Raw genomic sequence first — 9017 nt, forward strand, 5'->3', positions numbered from 1 at the left:
CGGAATCGTTAAGCAGGTTCCAAGGAATCGATTCACTGGGAACCGGTTCTAAAGAAGAACCGGTTATCGATTCCCATCCCTAGGCAGGATCCTCCTTTGGTAGTACAAACTCAAACCAACCCAGTGTCCCCGGTTTTGGACCTTGTTGGGGCTCCCAGCACTGCGAACGCAGTTTCACCAACCACCCATCTTGACACTAGTGAAGTTGCAGTCCGTCGGACAGCCCGGCCAACAGCAGGCCACCATTCTAATATCAATCGCCTCCCGAGGGCCGTGGGGGGACCGGCAGGTGGTGCAGTAAACCTTCCGGACCCTCGGGCTAATTCTGTGTCAGCCCTCTTTAGACCGTGGAAGTAGTTGAGGTCAAACCTGTTGTGTTTGCTCCATCGTCGGTGCGACGATCCAAAAGTTGGGGTAGATTGTAGCAGGTTGATTGGTCGCAATGGTTTCAATCACACTTACTCTCTCTGGACCAATCAGGAAGTAACTGCATGCTATATAGGCAGGGGGTTTGCCCTCTTGACACTCTTTACTCTTTGTCGCCTGAGGCACATTTCTGGGTCCTTTCGCGTCAGTGGCTTCCTCCATCCGCGGTGCAGTTGCAGTAATTCAACAGGTAATGCAGTGTTGTTATTTTGTTTGTTACCTATAGGCCTCGTTTGTGTTAGGATGGGCATTACAGCGTGCATTGTCTTTTGCAGTGTCTCCCTGTCACAAACCCGCTCCTTCCTGTAACGGAACCGGGTTGAGTTTTGCTGCTGGTAGGTTGGTCAAATCTTTCTCCTCTTTGGATATTTTTCTGAGTGTTTAAGTAATCAGCCGTTTTATTGTAGGCTCCGTGTAGCTGTACTATCGGCACTATTGGTGTATTGGTGCGAAGCTCCCTGACGGGTATGTATGTATGTATACCAGTTGGCATCGCGTGTGTATTTTGTTTAATCATAAACCTTTACTGAATTTGGTTTGTTTGTGTACGCCAGGGTTGTAAACTGCTTCGCTTGCGCTGGTATCTGCACTAGCCCCTCCCTTCCCTGCCACGCTGCTGTTTTGTCTCAACTGACTTCTGTTTCAACCATAGACTGTTCCACGGGTTGTAGCTACATGAGCTTACTCCAGGCTTTGAACGCCTCTACGCGCCTTTCAGCGCCAGGATCTGTTGCCCAACTGGGTGTCCGATACGATATTTGAGTGATTGTGACACGAACGATAGCTTTGCCTTTCTTTGGCTTGCCCGTGCTTATTAATATGTGTGTGGAGATTGGGGTCTATGTCTATGGGTTTATTTGTTGAACTATGATTAAGTGATTTTTGGTTAATTAGGGCCCGAGCGCCGACAGCGGCGAAGGCCCTATTGAAACTAAAGGAATTATTATTAGGGCCCGAGCGCCGACAGTGGCGAAGGCCCTATTGAAACTGAAGGAATTATTATTATTATTCTTTTTCCCGGCAAATGAATTGCCTTTTTGAGGGGCTTAACATATTCAAAAACTCACCAAATTTGGCGGTCGCATCAAGTCTGGTTTTCGGGAATAGGCGCGCAAAAATGGCTCGCTAGCGCCCCCTACAATGTTAAAAAAATTGAGCCCCTGCAGTGTGTTTATCGTAGACTCACAAAACTTGGTACACATATGTATCATGTCAAGATGTACAAAAAACGTAATTGAAGCCATACCCTAAGCCCAACAGGAAGTCCGCCATTTTGATTTCAAAGTTCGAAATTAGTGCGATTTTGGCCATTTCCACATGTCGTACTTTAACGAACTCCTCCTAGAGATTTCATCCGATCAACTTCAAATTCGGTCTGTGCCATCTTAAGACATTAAAGATGAAAAGTTGTTAAAAGAAAAACTTTTCGTCATAGGGCATGGCCGTGGCGGGGCGGCCATTTTGTGCGTTTCGCCGCCGAAACAGGAAGTGGGTGTAACTCGAGTGTACATTGTCCGATTGGCTCGGAACTTTCCAGGATTCATAAGAGTCCAACTCTGAGGACAAATAAAGGCCGATATTTACTAAAAGTCATAGCGCCCCCTAGTGGCAATAGGAAGTAGGCCTCAAAGTCAAGGTGCTATACTTTAACGAACTCCTCTTAGAGATTTCATCCGATGTACTTCAAACTTCTTTCTATCATCCCAACACCTTAAAGATGAAAAGTTATTAAAAGAAAAACTTTTCGTCTGACGGTGTGGGCGTGGCGTGGCGGCCATTTTGAGTGTTGAGCGATGAACAAATAAATTGTTGTAACTTGAGTGTACGTTGTCGTATCTGCCCGAAAATTCTCACGATTGACAAGGGTCCAGGCCTGAGGACACCTACAGGCCAAAATTGACTTTTGGTCATAGCGCCCCCGCTGGCAACAGGAAATGCGCCTTATATGACAAACATCATCCGATTTACATGAAACTTAGAATGTGTGGTCTACATGTGATAATGAGCTGGCCCCTATAATATAACCACGCCCACTTACTCAGGCCACGCCCCCTTTCATAACATTTAAGGTAGAGTCTTGTGTGAGGTATCATTGAACTCAGCAGAGACTTCCTTTTTAATTGGTGATGGGTTGACCCGGCCCCTATAATTTAGCCATGCCCCTTTTTATAACTGGTGACCCATTTAAGGAAGAGTCTTGTGTGAGGTGTCATTGAACTCAGCAGAGAGTTCCTTCTTCATTGGTGATCGTTTGGCCCGCCCCCTATGCGTAAGCCACGCCCCCTTTCATAACATTTGAACCGTTTAAGGTAGAGTCTTGTGTGAGGTGTCATTGAACTCAGCAGAGAGTTGCTTCTTCATTGGTGATGGTTAGGCCCGCCCCTATGGCTAAGCCTCGCCCCCTTTCATAACATTTGAACGATTTAAGGTTGACCATTGTGTGAGGTATCAATGAACTCAGCAGAGCGTTCCTTCTTCATTGTTGATGTTTTGGCCCGCCCACTATGCTTAAGCCACGCCCCCTTTCATAACATTTGAACCGATTAAGGTAGACCCTTGTGTGAGGTATCATTGAACTCAGCAGAGAGTTCCTTTTTAATTGGTGATGGGTTGACCCGGCCCCTATAATTTAGCCACGCCCCTTTTTATAACTGGTGACCCATTTAAGGAAGAGTCTTGTGTGAGGTGTCTTTGAACTAAGCAGAGAGTTCTTTCTTCATTGGTGACGGTTTGGCCCGCCCCCTATGCTTAAGCCACGCCCCCTTTCATGAATGCTGATCCATCTAAGGTAGAGTCTTGTGTGAGGTGTCATTGAACTCAGCAGAGAGTTGCTTCTTCATTGGTGTTGGTTTGGCCCGCCCCCTATGCTTAAGCCACGCCCCCTTTCATAACATTTGAACGATTTAAGGTTGACCATTGTGTGAGGGATCAGTGAACTTAGCAGAGAGTTCCTTCTTCATTGGTGATGGTTTGGCCCGCCCCCTATTTTTAAGCCACGCCCCCTTTCATAAATGCTGACCCATCTAAGGTAGAGTCTTGTGTGAGGTATCATTGAACTCGGCAGGGAGTTCCCTTTTCATTGGTGACAACTTGCGACGTCTGAGTGCCACGCAAATGCACGGTTGCAAGGAGCGGCGTCCGCCGGTGACCCCGACGCGCGCAGAGGAGCGAGGGCCCGTCCATTGCTGCTTGCAGCTTTAATTTATATTTCTTTTGTTTAAGTTCTGATCAAAAGACTTTAATTTCTGTTGAAACTTTATGATTTATCTGTTAATCTTGGTTATTTGTGTTTGACTCTAGGCAGCTAGGATTAAGTGATTTTTTTGGTTAATTTCTATTTCTTTTGTTTAAGTTGTGATAAAGACTTTTATACTTGATGTTTTTTTTAATAATTGTATTAATAAAATTATTGTCTTTAACAGAACTACGTCCCTGGCTTCGTGCATTAAGTCGAACCTGTGTGCTTTCTGTATTTTGGTGGTTTAACTATCGAGCTAGTCAAGTCCTATTCTCGGGGTGAAATTCCCCGGGTGGCGAAAGCCGGTGTCTTCCTAGGGTCTGGGCGTTGAGCAGCCAAAAAGGCGCTCCACACCAAAAAGTCACACCTTTTGTTAAGAAGTCAAAATGTATAGACCACCAACCTACACCGCAGACTACAAATAACCTAAGCTAATTTCCCAAAGAAGTGACATGTTCTTTTAAGTGGGCTGCTGGTTGAGAGGCAGAAAGCAAATGGAAAAGAGGAGAGTTGAGCTTTGGAGAAGTACATTTTGTTTCACCTTCACCTGTCTGCCTTCACTTTGGCCGACCTGACATGCTCAGTCGGAGACAGGGCAGTCGGGACTCACCCAGAAATGGCAAGCGGGATGACCGTGACTAAGCCTCTACAAATCTGACGAAAATCTTTTAAACTGACCTTTGTCAATCTGAAATGAAGACAGATTCAGCAACTGCATGGCCTATTTCTGGCTTAAAATGTTTACAGAAAAACTATTTTAGTACAATATGAGATCGTATTCTGAATGAGTCGCCATTAATGGCCGGTTGAAAAATCCAAAATCCGGAAGCAGCAGCCAGACCCACGTGACGCGTTCGTCCAATCAGCTGCTGGTTTTCATTTTTTGGGCGACAATCCAGATTAGCGCCGCCTGCTGTTATGGAGACGTATTATGTCTCGTCGCTTTGGTGTGTTCCGAGGCAGTTTTTTGACCAACTCGGGGGGGACTGATCAGTCCAACTGCCTTTTCTGCCAACGGTCGGCCGTCTGGTTGGTCTGTAACGGCCTTAACATGTGTATGAGAACTTCTAGTTTAATCTAATACCCTGGTCGCCATCCAAGCCTTAGAATGTATCTCAATACAGAGGATACAGCAGATTAATCTCAATAGCGGAGTAACCGCGACAAAAAGTAAATTTTTATTTGTAACGCTAACACCTTAACCCTTTAGGCGCCGGGTATTATTTTTAAAAATACTAAATTTTGACAACTACATTTCAGAAGGCTCTGGCTTGAAAGTGGTTTGAGATAGAGACAAAGTGTAAATGAGACAAATATTGAGAATGACTTAACGTTTATCTAGGGAGTAAATTTTCCCATCTAATTTGCATATTATGACATCATATGGCGGCGGCCCTATTGGATTATGTAATTTCCATGAAATACCTGATATTTTGAAAGAGAGTTGAACTATTTCATCAGATTTACCGCCCTCCATCCATTTGTTATGTTGTCCACATATCAAATGAACAGGGAAAAAGTAAATTGTAAGCCAACAGTCGTAAACTAGAACAATTACTACACCACAAAACTCATGTACAACATGACGTCAACAGTAGGCGTTTTTTTAGTTATTTAGTTTTTTTTTGTTTTTTTTTACCCACCACCACGCTATTGGAGGACACTTTTTCTTCTCTTTTTTTCTTCTCTTCTTCATTATTATCATTATTATTATACAGTACAGAGACAATATGAACAATATTGAGACGCCCTCCCCCCCAACCACATAGCCTAACAAATGGACAGGAAAACTGTATATGGTAAAAACAACAGTTCAAAATTATGACTACTGTGCCATATCGTAGCACATATGTAAACAGAAAGCTATTCATTTGCAGCCTGGACGTGGAGTGGTGTGTGTCTCCTCTCTGCTCTGACGGCAGGCTGTGACTGCTGCGCGAGGCTACTGAGACACTGACCGCCTGTGAGGGCTTTTGGACGGGGGAGGGGCTCACGGCAGCACCCGCTCCTCGTATAACTTTTTCTCGGAGAAAACAGCAGTTTAATTCAGTACCGCGTCGTGCCTAATTATTTTGTGTAAGAGTGAAGAAACATTTACATTTACACCCCGCTCTGTAAGCCAGGGCATGAACGGCGGTGCATACGTGATTCAATGCAGGCTGGACGCGGAGCGCTGTGTGTCTCCTCTCTGCTCGCTGCGTGAGGCCACTGAGAGACTGACTGCCTGTGAAGGCCGTTTCACATTGTACGCGGCATGCGCTGCGCTCGCCGTTAGGTTTTCCTATTCCCAACTATATTTGTTGTGCTTGCCGCCAGGCTCAGCGCAAATTTACGTCATACATGCGCCAATATTTGAATGCACGTCACGTCTGCGTCCGGTGTTTACATCAGACGTGCAGACTACATGCAACATTGTGTAGGATACACAGTAGTGATTTGGTGGAGACGATGTTTCTGTCTTTGAAACATAGAAAAGCCTTGTTCCATGTTGAACTTTGACCGCGGCACGCGCAAGAGCGGCCAGCCGCAAAATGCCGCTTGCGCTGCGCTTTGCTCAGCGCAGCGGCAGACCAGTTCTTGCGCGCGCAAGCCATTGACAATAATGGGTTTCACAGCGCAGCGCTGCCGTTTGCGCGTACAATGTGAATGGCCCTTTAGGGCTTTTGGACGGGGGAGGGGCTCACGGCAGCACCCGCTCCTCGTTGAGCACATAACTGCTGAGTGATACGTGCTTTCACGAGTCTCCAAACACCACAAAAGTCTCCAATAACACCAGAAAAAGTAGCTAGTCAAGTAGCTAGTCGCTTTTGACAAAAAAAGTCACGTTTGGATGGGATTTTCTCGAACATTTTGCATTGAAGCATGACGTATTTCTGAGCTAAGGTCTAAGTACGGGATGTCTGCCAACTAGTGGAGTGGAGTATGAATGACAAACAGCTGTTTTCTCTGAATAGAAATTCAGAGAAAACAGCTGTTTGATTCAGTACCGCGTCGTGTCGCAATTTTGCGACCGGCGCTTAAAGGGTTAATTTTGACAGCCCTAAAACGACAACAAAAACACCTTTTGTTTCATCACATTTGCTCACGGACCACTAGGGATATCTGGCGGAGTTGGACCACAATTTAACACTGGTCTACGGGAAGATGAAGTAGGGAGCCTATTTCGTAACAGCCTACCTGCCTACTACTACTAGTGCCTCGAGGAATTGCTTGCGTAAACTATACTGCCGGAGACAGAGTGGACATGAAATGGATTTGCCCATGTGACCTAGTAGGTTTCTAAATAACAGAGTATACATGATTCAATAAAACAATATGCTTTCTAGGGCTGTCAAAATAACTCTGCGTTATTTTTTTTAACGCGTTATTTTTTCTCAGATTAATTAATCGGAATTAACGCGTTAAAAAGAATAACGCAGATTAATCCATTCCATATTGACCTTTGACCCGGAGCCGTTCTAGCCACCATTCGACTGTAAAATGAAGGAGGGAGACGAGATTGCGCTGCCTGGATCATTGATTGAAACATTTACTTATGAAAATCTTCTGACTGAATAGGGTTGGGTACCGAAATCCGGTGCTAATACGGTACCTTATACGGTGCCTTAACGACCTGTATCTACCGGACCGAATAGCAACGCGGATTTTGGCACCTCATTTCGGTGCCACTGATATGTCTGCGCTTCTCTTGGATTCTCTGAAACATACATTACAGGACACAGAAACAACGCTGCATGTGACACTATACTCGACAGCAGCTAACGTTAGCCTACCGCTAGCTAGTAGCTGGAATGTAACAATCTGCAGCTGCTGTTGTCGGAAAAACACAGACAGTGCGTTCAATGAAACTGGTAACCTACAGCCTCGTGGTGCATTCAATGTTTTTGTTAAATGCCCTTTTCCCATATGGTGGTTGTTTTTGTCGCTCAACAGCAATTTACTAGTGAAATAAGTAATTGTTATAGTTATTACATTATTATTAAATCATTTACTTTTGACCATATGGCCTTAGCAATAAACAAGCCGAAAATAATAATAAAGAGTTTTTTTTATCTTTAATGTCACTAATGCTGATTATTCATTGATTCATTTGAATTGAAATATTTAAAATACTTTCACAGCAGAAATTATGTATGCGATTAATTTAGATTAATTAATCACAGAGTATGTAATGAATTAGATTACATTTTTTAATCGATTGACAGCCCTAATGCTTTCCCTTTGCAATTTCAAAAGGTTTCCCAGGTTAGCTGCATAGCTGCTAGCTGGTATAGAAAAGAAACCGAGTGGTAGCCACCTTCACCGGTCAATTCAGTTTAAAACGATGCTTGTTGAAAAGCTTTTTGCTGGCAAACACATACTTCAAAATGACACTACAAAACGAGATAAATGTTACAGTTTATTTTTCAACATGACGGAGCAACACGACCGGCAGTTCGCGGTGCTCTGTACTCAGCCCACAGTCACCTATTCTGAGGTAACTAGACCACCAACTACCACTGACCTGACAGTGCACCACAACCAGCAGCTCGCGGTGCTCTGTACCCAGCACACAGTCACCTATTCTGGGGTAACTAGACCACCAACAAGCCCTGCTAGCTGCCGGTTGGTGGTCTAGTTACCCCAGAACAGGTGACTGTGCGCTGGGTACAGAGCACCGCGAACTGAACTGAATGTGCAAGATAGCCACGCCCCCTGATTTGCATATAAGAACTGGAAATAAATAGAGGGAAATCAATAAATGTGGCATTAGGAAATAAAAGTACACGGAAATAAATAAATGTGGATTTATGAAATAAAAGTCTCTAGAAATAAATAAACGTGGACTTATGAAATAAAAGTACCATGAAATAATAAAAAGTAAAACCTTTTAATATATTTATTTAACTAATTGATTTGTATATGAATATTTACATTTTTGTTATTATTTATGTATTTATTGCCTCATTTATTTATTTCATATTTCAAAGGCATATTTATTTATTTATTCATGTATTTAATTATTTATTTATGTATTTATTCATTTATTTAATATTGAATAAAACGGCATTCCATATCTTTTCACCATCTCTTAACACAACAACAACACGATGTTCTTGCAGGCAATGTGAAAGGTCACGTTGATAGCCTATGATGTCACCAACCGGCAGCAGCGCAGGTAGATGAGGCTACCAACTTTACTTCTATATTATTACTTTTAAACATTTTTTATTCTCGAATAATTGTTCACACGTTAATTTTTAAATGTTCATGTTTAATTTTACGAAGCATTGGTAATTTAAATGGCCACTCAAAAGGGCACTTTGGACATTTGTAGGCAAAGGGGCAGGTGCTCAGGCACCCATAGCCCCCC

At 43.6% G+C, this 9017-nt stretch overlaps 1 long non-coding RNA gene across 1 annotated transcript; it reads left to right on the forward strand.

The window, feature by feature from the left end:
• Positions 1-616: 616 nt before the first annotated feature.
• On the forward strand, positions 617-1312 carry LOC118496126. The gene is made up of 3 exons (XR_004898587.1): positions 617-761; positions 834-891; positions 981-1312. It is a non-coding gene; the product is annotated as an uncharacterized LOC118496126 (long non-coding RNA).
• The last annotated feature ends 7705 nt before the right edge of the window (positions 1313-9017 follow it).

Source organism: Sander lucioperca, chromosome 10 (assembly GCF_008315115.2).
Source record: "Sander lucioperca isolate FBNREF2018 chromosome 10, SLUC_FBN_1.2, whole genome shotgun sequence".
In the NCBI taxonomy this organism is placed as follows: Eukaryota; Metazoa; Chordata; class Actinopteri; order Perciformes; family Percidae; genus Sander; species Sander lucioperca.